This window comes from Oryctolagus cuniculus, chromosome 1, assembly GCF_051225735.1.
Source record: "Oryctolagus cuniculus isolate XC-2025 breed Fujian yellow rabbit chromosome 1, ASM5122573v1, whole genome shotgun sequence".
Classification (NCBI taxonomy): Eukaryota; Metazoa; Chordata; class Mammalia; order Lagomorpha; family Leporidae; genus Oryctolagus; species Oryctolagus cuniculus.
In genome coordinates, this window is record NC_142867.1 from 40,562,006 (window position 1) to 40,579,736 (window position 17,731).

General features: G+C 38.0%; 1 pseudogene; it reads left to right on the top strand.

The window, feature by feature from the left end:
- The first annotated feature begins 224 nt into the window (after positions 1–224).
- LOC149128365 (small ribosomal subunit protein uS2 pseudogene) overlaps positions 225–17,731 on the top strand; it is a 196,012-nt pseudogene continuing 178,505 nt past the window's right edge.

Consider the following 17,731-nt stretch of genomic DNA (forward strand, 5'->3'; position numbering starts at 1 on the left):
TAGTGGTTTCAGACTGCCTATCATACAGCAAGAAATCATTTCCTTCTGGAATGCATTATTGTTGGAGTTTAGATGGGATAGCCTAATTTTGGAGACATTCCGGGGGCCATCAGCTGGTGGAAGATGTACACTGAGCTGCAGCAAATGGTGCAGGATTTGGGCATGTGAAGTGCTGAATTCAATATTGGGACTCATGTGCCAAAAGAGAAAGTTTTACTGCAGGGATGTGGGGTCTTATGCTGCAGACTGCTCCTTCTGCCCTGTTTGGCCCCCTGGTGGTGATACTAGCTCCTTGCATGGGACAACCTATCTCTGATTACCCTTACCATGGCAGATTTGGAGGAGTAGTGAGTAATTGGAAAGGTATGTAGGTCACAAATGGGAACAGAAAGAAAATGAAGGACCAGCTGAGATCAACAAAACCCAGATGTGGGTCACCCTTCTGTCCTCTGTCATAGAGGGCAGATGGGGAAAAATTAGATGGGTGGGAGCTAATGAATTATAGCTAGACTGATGGGAACAATTAAAACTAGAACAATGGTTCTAGTCATTAAAGCACCCAAGCAGAAATGAGTTCTGAGCAGTACATCTATAGGATTTTCGAGGAAACCCTAAACCATCTGAAATAACGATATATAGTTAGGCACTTAAATATAATTAGTGGGGAAGCCAAAGTACTTGCTTGGCTGGGACAGGCAGGTACTGCCGGCCTCATGTGAAACTCATTCTCCAGTGGTCCACTTCGAACATTCAAAGAATACTAGCATTAGTTGACATGGAGGCCAGATATACATTGGTATATAGCAACCTTGAAAGATTTCCTAATAGATGGCTAGGGAGGATGCTATATCTGGGTAAAAGCAGTAATCTAGCCTTAGGGCTAGGGTGGCTACCATTTTGGGAATGTACTTTGTGTGTATTTTCCATGTTTGAGTAACACTGGGCATTGGTGTCCTACAGGGCTTAAACATAAGAACTACAGTGGGGGAGTTCTGCCTGTGAGTACATGTAGTTAAAGTTATACTGAGAGGGCATGCTACCCATTTATTACAACTACCTGTGCCTAGGCAGGTGACAAACAAAAAGAAGTACAAACTGCTGGGTGGCGGGGGGGTGGGGTGGGTGGGTGGTGTCATGGTGTCATGAAGAAATTGCTGGGACCATCTAGAAATTGGAGAAGGTAGGCATTGTTAGACCCACACCTAGCCCATTTAATTCTTCAGTATGGTCTTTAAGATAGTCAAATGGGACTTGGCAGATGATGGCAGATTACCAAGCACTTAACAAGTTATCCCTTCCTTGAATGCGGTGTTTCCATCAGTGAGCAAAATGTATATACTAGATGCCCATCACAATGTAACCTGAACCCTTGCTTCTTCTCTTTTTAATTTTATTTATTTATTTGAAAGTCAGAGTTACACGGAGAGATAAGGAGAGGCAGCGAGAGAGAGAGAGAAGTCTTCCATATGATGGTTCACTCCCCAATTAGCTGCAATGGCCGGAGCTGAGCTGATCTGAAGCCAGGATCCAGGAGCTTTTTCCAGGTCTCCAATGTGGGGATAGGGGTCCAAGGACTTGAGCCATCTTCTGCTGCTTTTCCAGACTGTAGCAGAGAGCTGGATCAGAAGTGGAGCAGCTGGGACTCAAACCAGCGCCTAAATGGGATGCTTGTGCTTCAGGCCAGGGCGTTAACCCCACTGTGCCACAGCACCGGCCCTTGCTTCTTTAAAACAAGAAGTCCCGTGCCTCAGACAACTGAACAGAAATTCTCTCCCAGGCTGTGTGTATCCCTGATGGGCAGATGATGGACAGCCTTGCTTACACTCACAGTTTATCCTTGTAACTTGCATTGTTGTGGAATTTGTATGCAATGTTACACACTCCACACATAGTTCTGGAACAGAGATCCTCTCAGAAGGTAACTGACACATCGATTTTGAGGTAAGGCGAGGGGCCCTGAAGGAGTGGAGTGTTATAAAAGCAGTCAGGCTCCCTCACTACCATCAATACTGCCATGCCCAGAAGCTTATACATTTTTGCAAGTCAGCCAAGTCCAGAAGCTAATACAATTCTGCTGTGTAACTATTTGGCCTCCTGCCACTATTGTTTGAGCATGTATAAGATGCTGGGGGCGTTGCCCAGCATTGATCCTCTATGTGTACTTACATGCTGCCAGGAGAATAAAGTGCAGACTTCCTGTGTGAGCTTAACTATTGCTGCAAAGAAGAGGTACAAATCTGTGATCAACTCCGTATTTATTCTTTGGCCTGCCTGAATCCAGCCCTGATCTTCTTGGAGCTGACCTCTTGCACTACAACATGTTTTCCTGAAGCTGGGTATTGCTTTCTCTTTAATACGTAGAGGTGAAATAAAAAATTGGGGAGCTTCTCCTACATATGATGGCAAGATTGGAACCTCACCCATGGTTCTACAAACTCTCAAAGTCAGGCTTCTAGACAACTCCCACTTCTATGCCCCACTCCTCGTGAATTTTACAAATAGTCCCCTCTCCTTTTTCCATATCAGCTGAAATGTCCTCAACCCAATGTCACTGTGAATGGTGCATTTTACAAAGATTTCAGGGTGACAATATAATGCCATCAATTACTTAGATTATGAATTTACATGAATGAAATTATGGAACAGTAAAATAATTTGGAATTCATTACTAAAAACCTTTTTCCTCATATTTCCTTTTTACTACTAGTACCAGGAGTTTCTCACATGTCAGCTTCCCTTTCCTATAGTTTTCCAAGGATTCACTCTATTTTGTGATTTTGTATCCCCATAAATTATTCACAAAATATTGCAACAGTGTTACCTTAATAGTCATTCGTTGGCATTCTTATTTAATAAGTTCCAGATTATAGTCTTTGTTTTGGAGATTTATACTTTGAACTCAAAAACTTGTCAAACTAGTTCAGAAGACTTCTGTAAAACCTGGAAAAACTCCATTTTTTTTTTTTTTAAATAATGCATGACACACTCTTGGTATCTGACTCATATTAGTTAAAAATCATGCTTCCATCAAATTCTCATACATATTTTATATTGCTCTAACATAAACTTCATGGGCTCTCATAGACTAAAATATAAACAATTTTAAGTGATATTATCATACTTCTCTTTAGTAGAAGGAGTTCTAGGCTCCTAGAGGACTCAGCCACCTAGAGGGAGCCTGGCTCTCTAATAGAAGCACATACATTTGACTTTGACATGTAGTGACTGAAAAGGCTCTTCAGAGAGAAAGAACTAACAGATTCTGTGTGCATTTGTGTGTCTGTATATTTATACACTATAATGAATTGGCTAACATAATTATGAAGGATGAGGACTGTCTCAATCTGCATTATGACTTAGCTAACCAGAAACCCAGGAGAACCCATGACGTCGTTTCAGTCTGAGTCTATAGGTCTGAGGACTAGAAGAGTCTGTGGTATACTTCAAGTCTGAATGTTGGTAGGCTTGGGTTTTTGCAAGAGGCAATGTTGAGGCTTGATTCTAAAGACAAGAAGTCTATGTTTTAGTTCTCAGGCAGTTTGGCAAGAAGAAGACTTTCTTACTCAGGGGAAAGCCAACTTTTATATAATCTTCAGACCTTTAATTATTTGGATTGTTCAGCATGCAAACTTAAATGTTGATATCACAAGTCAAAAATGCACAGAAACAACCAGAATGTTCTTTGACCAAACATTTAGACAATCTGTTGCCCGTCAAGTTGGGACATAGAGTTAGCCATCCCAGCAGCCATTTGCTTCATAATTACACTTGAGTTATGCAGTTTGTCACTGAAATTTGAAAGAGTTGGGAGCAAATGCCAATAAAAATAGACCAACTTCACAGAATGGTGAGATAAAACAACACCATAACATTAAATTGAACATAAACTAAGAAAGGGATTATGATCATATCTATGAAGTACAACATAATAAATTTAACTGTATTATAATCATTCAAATAAATCAAATTATAATAAATGCATCCACACATATACTAAAATAGTGAACTTGGAAGGATTTTCTTGGGAAACATTTTAAGAAACAAAAAATTTAAGGCATATAGCACAGTTCTCTTGTAGTTCCAATGCTAGTAGTACTTGTCATTTTATGGTATACTCAAAATTCTAGCATTAAGGCAAGTATCCATTGCTTTGTATTGTCTGACTTAATAAAATAATCACCTTAATTTAAGATTTATTGTGTAGGCAAATATGTTTGGGAACTCCAATATAAATTTATGACATAAGGATATTCAAGAGTTGAAGGGCATACTACACATAAACTATTTATAGATTCTCTAAATGATTCATTGGGATGCTAGGAGAATTGCATTGAGAAGTACTCTGAAGCCCTGTTAGGCTGAGAAGTCAGAATATTGGTACATGTCACATATGCCTGTTAGGCTGTACAAGAGGATATTTGTAACTTGTGTGTAAGATATTTGGTCTCATGTAATTTAATTTTCAAAACAAAATGCTCATTAATATAAAAATCACAAAACATGTACTTTATAATTGAAATCATTTTAATCTACATAATTTAGTATTTTTGTAATGCTGTGTGATCTCCTCCAGTATCTAATTCTAGAACATTTAAATCATTCCAAAAGGAATGGTTTGCAATTTCTCTCTTCTCCCTATCTACTTGCAAGCACAAATATATTTTCTGTCTCTGCATATTTGACTATTCTGGACATTTCATATAAGTGACATCATAATGTGGGGTCTTTTGTGTGTGGCTTCTTTTCCTTTAAGATATAGTTATATTATAGCATACTTCAATCATTCATTTATTCATATGATTGATAATTTTTTATTTCATGGACATATCACAATTATTTGTGCATCTATAAATTATATGATTTAGTTTTTTTTTTTTTTTTTTTTTTTTTGACAGGCAGAATGGACAGTGAGAGAGAGGGAGAGAGAAAGGTCTTCCTTTTTGCCGTTGGTTCACGCCCCCAATGGCCGCCACGGCCTGCGCGTTGCTCCAAAGCCAGGAGTCAGGTGCTTTTCCTGGTCTCCCATGGGGTGCAGGGCCCAAGCACTTGGGCCATCCTCCACTGCACTCCCTGGCCACAGCAGAGAGCTGGACTGGAAGAGGGGCAACCGGGACAGAATCCGGCGCCCCAACCGGGACTAAAACCCGGTGTGCCAGCGCCGCAGGCGGAGGATTAGCCTATTAAGCCACGGCGCCGACCATGATTCAGTTTTAAACTAGGTAATTTATATCATCTGAGGGAAAATTATCTGTTTTGAAGTACTTATTGTCTTTATTAATATATTTGAATTTTGATATTTATTTTAATTGCTTTGCTATAATAGCCAGTGGCTAAATTATCATGGTAGTGAAAGAGAACTTTCAAATGAATCAACATAGTTGTTTTTTATCTTTTTTTTTCTTTTATTTAATGAATATAAATTTCCAAAGTACAGCTTATGGATTACAATGACTCCCCCCCACCATAACTTCCCTCCCACCCACAACCCTCCCCTTTCCCACTCCCTCTCCCCTTCCATTCACATCAAGATTCATTTTCAAATCTCTTTATATACAGAAGATCAGTTTAGCATGTATTAAGTAAAGATTTCAACAGTTTGCACCCACAACCCACAGTTGTTTTTTTTAATTACTTAAAATAACCTTACAGTCTCAACATTTCAAATTTATTTATCTGTTTATTTTCATTTTATATAAAAGTTCAGAGATACATAGAGAGATACAGAATGATTTTTCATCTGCCGGTAAACTCCCCAAATGCCTGTAACATCGAGTTCCAGGCCATACTTAAGAGCCTAGAACTCTATTTGGGTCTCCCATATGGGTAGCAAGGATCTAAATACTTAAGACATCATTTTTTTGCTTCCTAGGATACCCATTAGCAGGAAGCTGGATCAAAATTGAAGTAGCTGGGACTTCAACCAGGGACTCATATATGAGTCCCAAGCAATGACTTAAGCCACTGTGTCAAATATTTACCTTTCAACATTTTTTGCATGTCTTGTTAGAGCAACACTAAATATGCAACAACAAGGAGGGGAACATTAAAATTAAGTTTAAATATATCCACAGTGGGAGAAAGATAACAAAATATTATGCATTGGTACAAAATAGGAATCATCGAAAATATTAGATATACTGTATCTAAATTACTAATATTTAATTTACTCAGCTACATTGACTAATGGAAAGGATACAGATTTTGGAGTTAGGCAGATGTAGGTTTGAATGCTAGTTCCACTGTTACTTAATTATGTATTTAGGGCATGCTATTTAAAATTTATATAATAATAATCACCAGATAGGTAGACAGTGACCATTAAAGGAATGTATATACATAAATGTCTAATAATTGGAACATAGGAGTTCAACAAACATTAATCATGTTTCTATTGCATACATCATTTGTGCTTCATCATTAATGACATCAGTGTTATCCGAGTCAACCAAATTAATCATTTCTTCCTTACCTTTAATGTGTATTACTTCATATTAGTAGGAAAGACTACTTACCTTTTCTGTCATTTTTTTAATATTCAGTGAAAAAGTTAACAACAAAAGCTTTCATTAGTCCTAGGGTTATTAGTATGTTCCATCTTTGACTTCCTATTAATCTTGTATTTGTTTCTGCCAAAGGACTACTCAGAAGGCAAAATGAATGCTAATATGTCTTCTAGCACCTTTGAAATTCATATTTAACTTCCATATGACCTGCCAAACTGTAATCTCCTTAGGGAATGTGCCTCTTTAAGTTTTAAACTATGAATGACATAAGATTTTGCTTACAACATTTAGGCTAACATATTAACTTGTCATATATATATGTGCAGGTGGATGTGAGATATATATTTGTGTATATATATATATATATATACACGCACACATACATGTGTTTGTGTGCACATATACCATACACAAGTGGAATAGAGATCAGTCATTTACACACAGAGCAACTTATATCTTCCATCATTTCCCCATTCTACTTCTTTGCGGGGTGACTCAGTGAAGGCCAGATATACTATAGGAAGACAACTCCAAAACTATAAAAGTCAACAGCATGCCTATTCACTGCTGTGTTAGAGAAGGACTTAAACTGTAACAAAACCATTCTACGACAGGAAACATCTCATCTCTGAAATTAAGTAAATAGTTCCAGCGGAGATAAGAGTTTAAATCTCTCTAGAGTGACACACTGTGTTTAAATCCCAATACATAGCTATTATTCATTCATTGAAAAAAAATGAGTGAGGGAGAGAGAGAGGGAGAGAGAGAAGGAGAGAGGGAGAGAGAGAGAGAGAGAGAGAATCTTTCCCTAAAATCCCCAAATAGGGCTGAGCTATGGTAAAGTCAGGAGCCAAGACTCAGTCTGGGTGGAAGGAATCACAAATACTTGAGTCATCACCAACTGCACATCAACAGGAAGCTAGAATTGAGAACGGAGCTGGAATGTAAACTCTGATAAGGGATGTGAACATCCCAAGTGAAATGTTAATGATGCTAAATGCATCATTTGTAAGACTAGACCATGTATTTATGGGTCATTACCTCCCAACATAACCATGTCTCCAGAATTCACAATGCCCATTTCTCAAATGTTTATTGGATAAGTGAATTTATGGTACTTTGGGTATTCTTTTAATCTCTGAATCTGTATTCCAAGCGTTCTAACCATCTGTAATAATTCCATTGGGAAACATTTTCTCTTCCTATTAGAGTGGGATTCATTTTTAAATAATATTTGTAACTTACATTTCTTTTGAAATCTTATTCCTTAAAACTTATTTGTAAGGCAGAGAGACAGAGACACAGAAATTCAGAGTCAAAGAGATGCAAAGAGATCTGCCATCTCTCTTCCCGAGTGCTGGCAACAGCCAGGGCTGAAGTAGGCTGAATCTGGGAGACAAGACCTTATTCCATGTCTTCCATATGGGAAACATTGATTCAACAACTTGAACCATCATGTGCTGCCTTCCAGGGTGCCCATCATCAGGAAAGTAGGATATACAACAGAGCCAGTACTCAAACCCAAGCACTTGGATATACAATGTGGGCATCCTCATTGGTGGATTAACTGGTGCTCTAAATGCCTGTCCCTCTTGTGAAATGTGTAGTAAAAAATAACAGTGTTGACTATACAGAGATTGATTAGATATCTGGCGGCTGATCAGTTTCTCCAGTCAACCAACATCAAGAGGAAGGAAAAAATCTAAACTTTGGTATAGTGTAAATAGCTTGATGACATGATTTTGGAAGGTATAAAACTAGAACTCTGTAGATCTACAAGCCATAATAAAGCATTTTATGGCACAAAGGAAAGTATTTGTCTAAAACAGACTTTCGATATCAAAATCATTGACTTCTCAAAGGTATTCTATGGCAATAGTTTTAATTGAATTAACATTATGCTATTCTAGCCTCTGTCAGTTTCTTCTATACACTTTCTTCTTTTCATCCTTGTATCTTCAGAGAGCAGCAGGTATACAAAATAAGAAAATAAAGTAGTTCGATTTTTCTTTTTGGAATTTACTCAAAATGAATGTTAAAGTAGCCTGAGTAGGATACAGTCTGGGTATATCATTTCTCACCCACTCCTAAGAAATCTGGTTTAGGACACCCAGTCCCTTAGGTTCTGAGGTTGTTCATAGTTTGAAATATAGCCACATGTGTGACTGCTTGATGTGAATGATGGATTGTCAATGCTGACCACAGTGGCATCTGATTTCTTCTAGATATAATATGAATTCCTTTCCACTCCATTATCAGATGCATAACACTAAAATTTTGGAATCCATTATATCCAGGTTGTGTGTTCTAATCCAAAATATCCCAAGAATTTGAATATAAGCACTCTGGCCTGTGAGTCACTGATTGCTTTTACATCTCTTCCCCTTCATGACATGATTGATGTTTGCAAATGTGGCCATTTGTCATTCCTTTGTGCCTGTTTTCTCCAAGGCTGAGTTTTCAGGCAGTATTGAAAAGTCTGTGCCAAGATTTTGTGATGGCTGTTGCTGTTCTTTATCACTGTCATTGACATGTATTCTTTGTCTCTGATTCATTTCTCTCTTAGGAAATGGTAGGTTACTTTCAGAATAAATCATAGGAAGGATACTGTTGGACAAAATTAAAAAAAAAACACATTAGCCAATGCAAAATTTATTGTGTTTGATGATTATGATAAAGATGATAGAACATTATTTGGTATTCCTCCTCCTTAGGGGTAGCATTTAAGAACCCTCTTTTTTGAATTGCCTCCTGATTCAGTCATTTGTTTTGGACCGTGGAATGCACTAAGAATGATATTATGGACATTTCAAGTAAGGTCAAAAGAAGCTTAAAACCCTAAAGAAAAATGAACTGGTAATCAGTAAATATACCAAGATATGTTTTTCATATTCTCTTCTAAGGAAATTAAATTATTACAATGGTAAAGTAAACTCAATCTGAAGTAATTACATTAAATTAGAAGCAAAGTTCTTTTTTTATATACAGAAGATCAATTTAGCATATATTAAGTAAAGATTTCCACAGTTTGCACCCACACAGAAACACAGAGTGTAAAATACTATTTGAATACTAGTTATAGCATTAATTAAACACCTAAGCGTAATTGTGTATTAATTACAGAGTTCAATCAATAGTTTTAAGTAGAACATAAAAAATACTAAAAGGGTAAAGTATTAAGTTCTTTTTTTTTCTTTTCCTTTTTTTTGTTATATAGTTTTTTTTATTTAATAAATGTGAATTTACAAAGTGCAACTTTTGTATTGTTGTGGCTTCCCCCCTCCAACCTCCCTCCCTCTCGTGGCCCTCCCCTCTCCCACTCCCTCTCCCATCCCGCCCTTCATCGAGTTTCATTTTCAATTACCTTCATATACTGAAGATCAACTTAGTATATACTAAGCAAGGATTTCAACAGGCTGCACTCACACAACTGCACAAGGTATAGGGTATTGTTCGACTAGTAGTGTTGTTTTTAAGTTTCATAGTAAAACACATTAAGGACAGAGATCCAACGTGGGGAGCATGTACACAGTGACTCCCACTGTTGACTTAAGAATTGGCACTCTTATTTATGATGTCAGCAATCACCCGAGACTCTTGCTATGAGCTGTCTAGGCTATGGAAGCCCCTTGAGTTCACCAACTCTGAACTTGTTTGTCAAGGCCATATCACAGTGGAGGTTCCTTCCTCCCTTCAGAGAAAGGCACCTCTCTCCTTGATGGCCTGTTCCTTCTGCTGGGGTCTTGTTCACCAGGATCTTTCATTTAGATTGTTTTTTGCCACCGTGTCATGGCTTTCCATGCCTCTGAGACACTCATGGATCTTTTAGCCAGATCCGAATGTCCCAAGGGTTGATTCTGAGGCAGGAGTGCTGCAGTTCTGTGAGTCTGCTGTGTGTCCTGTTTCCCCCGCAGGATCATTCTCTCCCTTTTAATTCTATCAACCATTATTTGCTTACACTGGTCTTATTTGTGAAATCTAGAAGCAAAGTTCTTAAAATCATATATTTGAAATTCTTTCTACCTGAGTTTTTACATAGCCTTTCTTTAATATTCAAATAATTATGAAATATATCATTGAGAGATTTTAAACAGGGGGAATATCCTTGCAGGGTAAATATTTTTGTTTGTATATTCTGGGAAGAGCACACAAAGTAACAAATCATATGAATAGATCGTTTTTTGGAAGCTATGTACTGAATTATACTAACTTCAACAGTGGCAGAAATATTTATTTATACATTTATTTTGCTGAAAAATATTTGTATCATTGCCAAGTACAGTTTGCTAGAATTCCCTACATTATTATTATTTCTTAAATTTTTACTAGTTAATTTTGATTTTGTTTGAAATGTGGAAAAATAGAGTAAAAGACATAGAGAAATTTTCTATCTACTTGGTCACTCTCCTTTTAAATACTTGCAACAACAGGAGCAGGGCCAGGCTGATACTGGGAATCAGGTACTCAATTCAGATTGCCCATATGGTTGGCAGACATCCAGGTAGTTAAAATCACTGAGATAGCTTTTCTGTATATGCTATATCAGAAGTGGAGCTAGGACTCAAACTCAAGACATTTCAATGTGGGATGTACTGTTTTGACTGTATTACCACATACTCAACTCTTGTAGTAATAGCGTTATATGCAAAATAAAATAAAATAAACTTTACCATATGCTATATTGTATTAAACAACAAAGACTAAGAAAAGTTTAAAACCCTTTGAAGTCAAATGGCGAGATCCAAGCTCATTTGGTTTAACCTGAGAAGTCCTCTTTACTCTACAATGTGAAGCTTTCTTGATGATGATAAACTAATTTGTTGGCTATTCTGATTTCTGTTTTCACTAATTACAAATTGAAGACAATTTATATACAGCTAATTCTGAAAGTTGCCATAATCAATGCTCTTCATTATGTAAACTATAAGCATTAATGCTATTAACAATACAAGATTGGAAAAAAATTCTGTGATGAATGGACAGCATATTTTATATTGAATCCTATTGGTAATCTATGTATCACACAAATTATTTAGAGAGAAATAAATTTATTATTCACTGTTAAAAACAAAACTAGGGGCCAGCACTATGATGTAGCAGGTTAACACCCTGGCCTGAAGCATAGGCATCCCATTTGGGTACCGGTTCGAGACCTGGCTGCTCCACTTCCTATCCAGCTCTCTGCTATGGCCTGGAAAAGAAGTAGAAGATGGCCCAAGTCCTTGGGCCCTTGCACCCACGTGGGAGACCCGGAAGAAGCTCCTGCTCCTGGTTTCAGATTGGCACAGCTCCTGCCATTGTGGCCAACTGGAGAGTGAACCATCGAATGGAAGATTCTCTCTCTCTCTCTCTCTCCACTTCTCTCTCTGTGTAGCTCTTTCAAATAAATAAATAAATCTTTAAAAAAATGCTTATAATAAAATATCAGGAAGATAATGGGAAAATGATGAAGAGAGTTGTGGCTATTTTTCATATTAATTTTCACTTCACATTTTAAAGGATTTCAGTTGTATCTAGCATTAACAAGGCCAAAAATTAACTGGTATTTATATTCAAAACAGTCATATTTCAGATACAGAGAAACAGCGTTAACAGATTTCTTGGAGCTAGATATATTATGCTATAGGTTTTTTTTTCTGAGCATTACAATATTCCATTGAAAAAATTTAAAATGAAAAATAAAATACTGTTCCTTGTTAATTTATTTCTTCATGAATTGTCTTAGGAATCCCGGGTATGTGTTTACTTTTCTCAATTTTATAAATGAAGAAAGTGGTTGAAAGAGGATTCAACGAAGTCAGTGAGATTTGAAAAGCTTTAAGAAACTCTTGAAATTGTCAACAAAAGGAGACAAATTACCCAAAATATTCATATGCAATCATGACAGAATGTCAGGAAATACCTAGGTGCAGGGGATAACAGAATGCGCATGATTAAGGTCTTGACTTAGAAAGTATATATCAGGGATGGTGTAGTGGCATTGCAGGTTAATCCTTCACCATTGATGCTGGCGTTCCACATGGGCACTCATTCAAGTCCAGGCTGCTCCACTTTTGATCCATGTCCCTGCTAATGACGTGGGAAAAACAGCTGAAGATGGCCCAAGTGCTTAGGCTCCTGCACCATCCAGGCTCCTGGCTTTGGCCTTGCCAAGCCCCAACCATTGAGACCATTTTGGGAGTGAACCAGCAGATGCAAGGTCTTTCTATCTGTCTTTCCTCTTCTCTCTGTAACTCTGCCTTTCATTTAAATAAAAGGATACATTTTAAAGAAGTAAGTATATATTTCATGGGAAATAGAAGTAATAAAGCAGTCAGTAACTAAATTAATGATGTAATATGTCATAGAGAAGAAATAAATGATGCATAAAAATATAGAATGAGTAGAATGCTTTCATTTTATGCAATTTTGTTATAAGATTCCATTCTAGCAAGGTAAAATTTAAGAAATCATAAGGAACCCTATTAGGAGGTATTCTAGCCTGAAATCCTTCACAAAACTGAACTTGAAATGATCCAGAATTACAGGAAGACCATATGGCCAGACCAGAGAGAGTGAAGAGATGTAAAAATTTGACCACAGAATTCATCAGTTGCCTGATCCTACCTCGCATAGCTGTCCACTGTAAGGAGGTAGGGCTACAACAAGGATGTTGGTTAGAGATTCATTACAGTACTTCATGTAGAAATTGAAGGTGACTTGAAACAGCTGATAGCTAAGAGACGATGATGAGTCATTGACATTAAGTCTTGTATAAAGATTGAAAATAAGGACTGAAACAAAAGTGTGTTTTGGATTGAGTAAATCCATACTCATTAAGATGTCAAATAAACTGAAGACTAATGTTTGGTTTTATTTGATTTTTTAGGGAGTGAGGTAAATGATGAGCTTTCATTGATATTTTTAGGTACTTTTATGTACAGATAATCCTCTGTTTAATCAATTTTATTGTATATAATTAAGATATATATGATAGCATATGGAGCTCAAAAATTAAATTTTATAATTTATTAATATAAGAAAGGATGTAAGCACTAGAATTGAAGAGTGATACTCAAGCAAATTGCCACTTTGAATATAGTCAGTGTGATGTGCCATATGCCATCAGAAACTGTTCTGTCTGAGCTTTGTACCCTTTGACCAATATCTTCCCTTTTATGGCTTGGTCCCTACTCTCACCACCCTCTCCAGCCCCTAATAACCATTATTCTTCTCCTTTAATGTATAAGAGAGATCATGTGGCATCTTTCCTTCTGTACGTGCCTTATTCATTTCGCTTAGCATAATGTCCTCCAGGTTCTTGCATGTTGTCAGTAAAACAAAAAAATTAATAACAAAATAAAATAAAGCATGTAAAGGATATGTAATGGTAAAAATGATAAGCTTCTAATAAAAGGAATCAAAGAGGATGTGGATTAAATGAGTTTCTTTAAAAAAACATAATTTTTTTTTTAATTTATTTGACAGGTAGAGTTACAGACAGTGAGAGAGAGACAGCGAGAAAGGTCTTCCTTCCGCCATTCCGAAGCCAGGAGCCAGGTGCCTGCTCCTGGTCTCCCATGCAGGTGCAGGGGCCCAAAGACTTGGGCCATCCTCCACTGCCTTTCTGGGCCATAGCAGATAGCTGGACTGGAAGTGGAGCAACCAGGACTAGAACCCGGTGCCCATATGGGATGCTGGTGCTGCAGGCGAAGGATTGACCATATGAGCCACGGCGCTGTCCCTAAAAACATAATTTTCAAAAACCTGTACCTCTTGTATCATCAGTCCTCATGTTAACATGATATTAAAGCAGAACAGATTCAGTGTAGTTCACAGAGAAAGCTCTAAGAATATAATGACACTTTTCTCCCTTCCTCGCTTCCTTCCCTTTTTTCTTTTTAATTTTTTGAGATAACATATTTTTAATTTACCTTATTATTAAAGGATTAATGACCCACTAAATAGAGTTCAACAAATAAAGAGTAAAAAAAAAAAGCAAAAGAAATATATGGAAGGGCAGTAACAATTATCAAATGAAAAGTGTCTATTTCACTCATATATTGTAAATTTTAAAATAATCATGTGCATTTAAACTATAGCAGTATATCTTTTTTTTATTTTTGACAGGCAGAGTGGACAGTGAGAGAGAGAGACAGAGAGAGAGAAAGGTCTTCCTTTTTGCTGTTGGTTCACCCTCCAATGTACACCATGGCCGGCGTGCTGCAGCCATCGCATCGCACTGATCCGAAGCCAGGAGCCAGGTGCTTCTCCTGGTCTCCCATGGGGTGCAGGGCCCAAGCACTTGGGCCATCCTCCACTGCACTCCCGGGCCACAGCAGAGAGCTGGCCTGGAAGAGGGGCAATTGGGACAGAATCTGGTGCCCCGACTGGGGCTAGAACCCGGTGTGCCAGCGCCGCAAGGCGGAGGATTAGCCTATTGAGCCGCGGAACCGGCCTTTTATTTATTTATTTATTTTTGACAGCAGTATATCATTTTCAACCATAGGTTTGACAAATATATAAAACAATGCTTATTTGCAAGACTGTATTTGCAGCAATACTGATACACACAAGATTTTTTTCTCTTTTTAAATATTTATTTATTTATTTGAAGGGCAGAGTTACAAGAGAGAAAGGAAGAGACAGAAGGACATAGAAGGATGTTTTATCCACTAGTTCACTCCCCAAATATCCACATGGTTGGGAGTGGAGTAAACTGAATCCGTAAGCCCAGAACTCCATCCAAGTCTCCCACGTGAGTGATAGGGGCCCAAGAACTTGGACAATGTTCTGCTGCTTTCTGAGGCACCTTAACAAGGGGCTGGATTGGAAGCAGAGCAGTCAAGATTCAAACCACTGCTCATATGTGATGCTGATGTGGCAGGCAGTGGCTTAACTTACTGTGCCACAATGTGGGTCCATATTTCTATTTTGTTTATGTCTTTGTTTTTATTCCTCTTTTTAAATTTTAGCTCCCACATATGAGAGAACATGTGTTTGTCTTTCTGTGCATGGCATATTTCATTCAATATGTCTTCTTCAAGTTGCATCTATTTGATGCAAGTGGTAGAATTGCATTCCATTATATATGTGACATATAACATACAGGGTACATAATATATATTATATATGGTATGTATCCAGGGTGTGTGTGTGTGTGTGTGTATGTGTATTTTTTTTCTTTATCCACCTTGGTTGATTACATATTTGGCTGTTGTGAACAGCACTGATACAAACATGTAATGTGGGTATCTCGTTGATACAATTGGTTTATCAGTTCTAAACACTTTTTGGTTGAATGTTTAGGTCTTTCTATATACTGCATTAGATGATCTTCAAAATGTCCAATTTTGATGTCCTGTATTACTTTCTCCTTCATAATTTCTCTTGTAATACTTCCAATACAGTATTGAATATGAATGGTGAAAGTAGACATCTTTGTTTTATTTCATATCCGAGGCAAAATACAATCAATATTTCTCCATTCAGTATGATACTGCTTTGTCATACATAGCCTTTATAATGTTTAGGTATGTTCCTTCTATACCAAATTTGTTGAGGGTTTTTGTCATGAAGGGATGTTGAATCTTAGGAAGTGCATCTTGTGAAGTGAGATAGACTTGTAAAACTCCAAATGGTACTGGAGGTTATAATACTTAAGGCCCTAGCCCCAGGACTGGAGTGCATGAACTAAACCCTGTTCCAGTCCTACAGGGTGACCACATGGTGTACAGGAGATTTTGCACAGGTGGGTATGTGTCCAGAGGTGAAATGCAGGCAGATTCTTCTCTAGGTCACACCAGGTACAGTTGGTTTGAGTAAATTAGTACTGATTGTTACAGTCTTGGTGTTGCAGGATACAGGAGGGTCAGCAGCCAGGTCTTCAGGGTGGGAGGCTGTGTTGGGGATGGCGGTAACCAGCCGCCTGAGGCAGAACAGTGAAGTAGAGTGTTCTAGATACTAAGAATGAGTGCAAGTTACTCGAACAATTGTAATGTTAGCATGGACAGTCTTGATTCTGCAGGTCACAGACAGAAATGTCCGAATTCTCAAGCAGTATGAAAGAGTGATTCCAGCTTTGTGCGTGGTACCTCCAGCACGTGAGCTAGGAGGCTCAGAGGGAACTTCCAAGTTGGGCCTGAATTTTCTATGGGCTGCTGCCAGTGCTAGCCCCATGAAGTTGGGTTAGAACCCTCCTGGATCACAGAGAGTGAGGTAGTGCAGCTCTGAGTTTTATGCCTCAAGACTCCCAGTTGCAGGATGCAGGGTGTCTGTTCTCCACTCTACAAGTTGTCCTGACTTTGACTCTTGTTGCCTCTGGTAGCAGTGGAGCAGAGATCTGCTGCATGGCAGTACACAGCCTGCTGAGTCTCATCCTCTGCTGGGGTGGGAGAGGGGAAGAGGGCAATGTGGTTTCTCTTTTTGGAGCCAAGCAGTTGCTCAGACCACAGTCAGATCCTATGGCTGAAGTTAACATCAGTAGGGGCTGTGGAATTCTCCCTCAGCTAAAACTGCCCGTAGCAGGGCACATGACAGCTTACTCCTACCCTGCCTTGAGAGGATGGTGACTCCCAGCTGCAGCTGACTCTGCAGTACAGAAGAGTGTCTGTCCTTCTCCCTTACTGTCCCACAGGGTTTCTATTCCATCACTTCACTGAAAATTTCTGTTTGTCAGTCCCCTGGAAGTGCGGTAGTTGTTTTGTTTTTCCCATATCTTTCTGTTGTTCAGGTCAATGTGGCTTCTAACTATTCAGCCATGTTTGATTCCATGCTATATTGTAAACCTTCCTGTCTCTTGTTAAATATGACATTGTTCTTACTAGACCTAGCCACAATGATATCCAACCTTCATTATAGTACTCACTAAGAGCTGTTCAGAAATTGAAAATTGTCACTGTTCTTCACTAATATGCTTAACATAACAGACCTTGTATATAGACCACTTACATTGGGTTGAAATCAGTCACTCCTATATTCAGGCCTTGAGATTATTTCTAATGCCTACATGAAGCTGAATTGAAAGGTAAGAAACTGTTGAAAAGAATCTTCAATGAGTGACAGATTGCTTTTGCAGTTTTGTGAGTTTTCCATTGAAAGATTTTACTATGTTCTTTTCTTCTGTGTCCCTTCTCCAATTATATCAGTAGCCATAACCCATATTATAGCTTGTTAATTAATTTTTATTTTTTAATTTTAAGATTTTTAAAAGTACTCATTTATTTATTGAAAGGCAGAATTATACATAG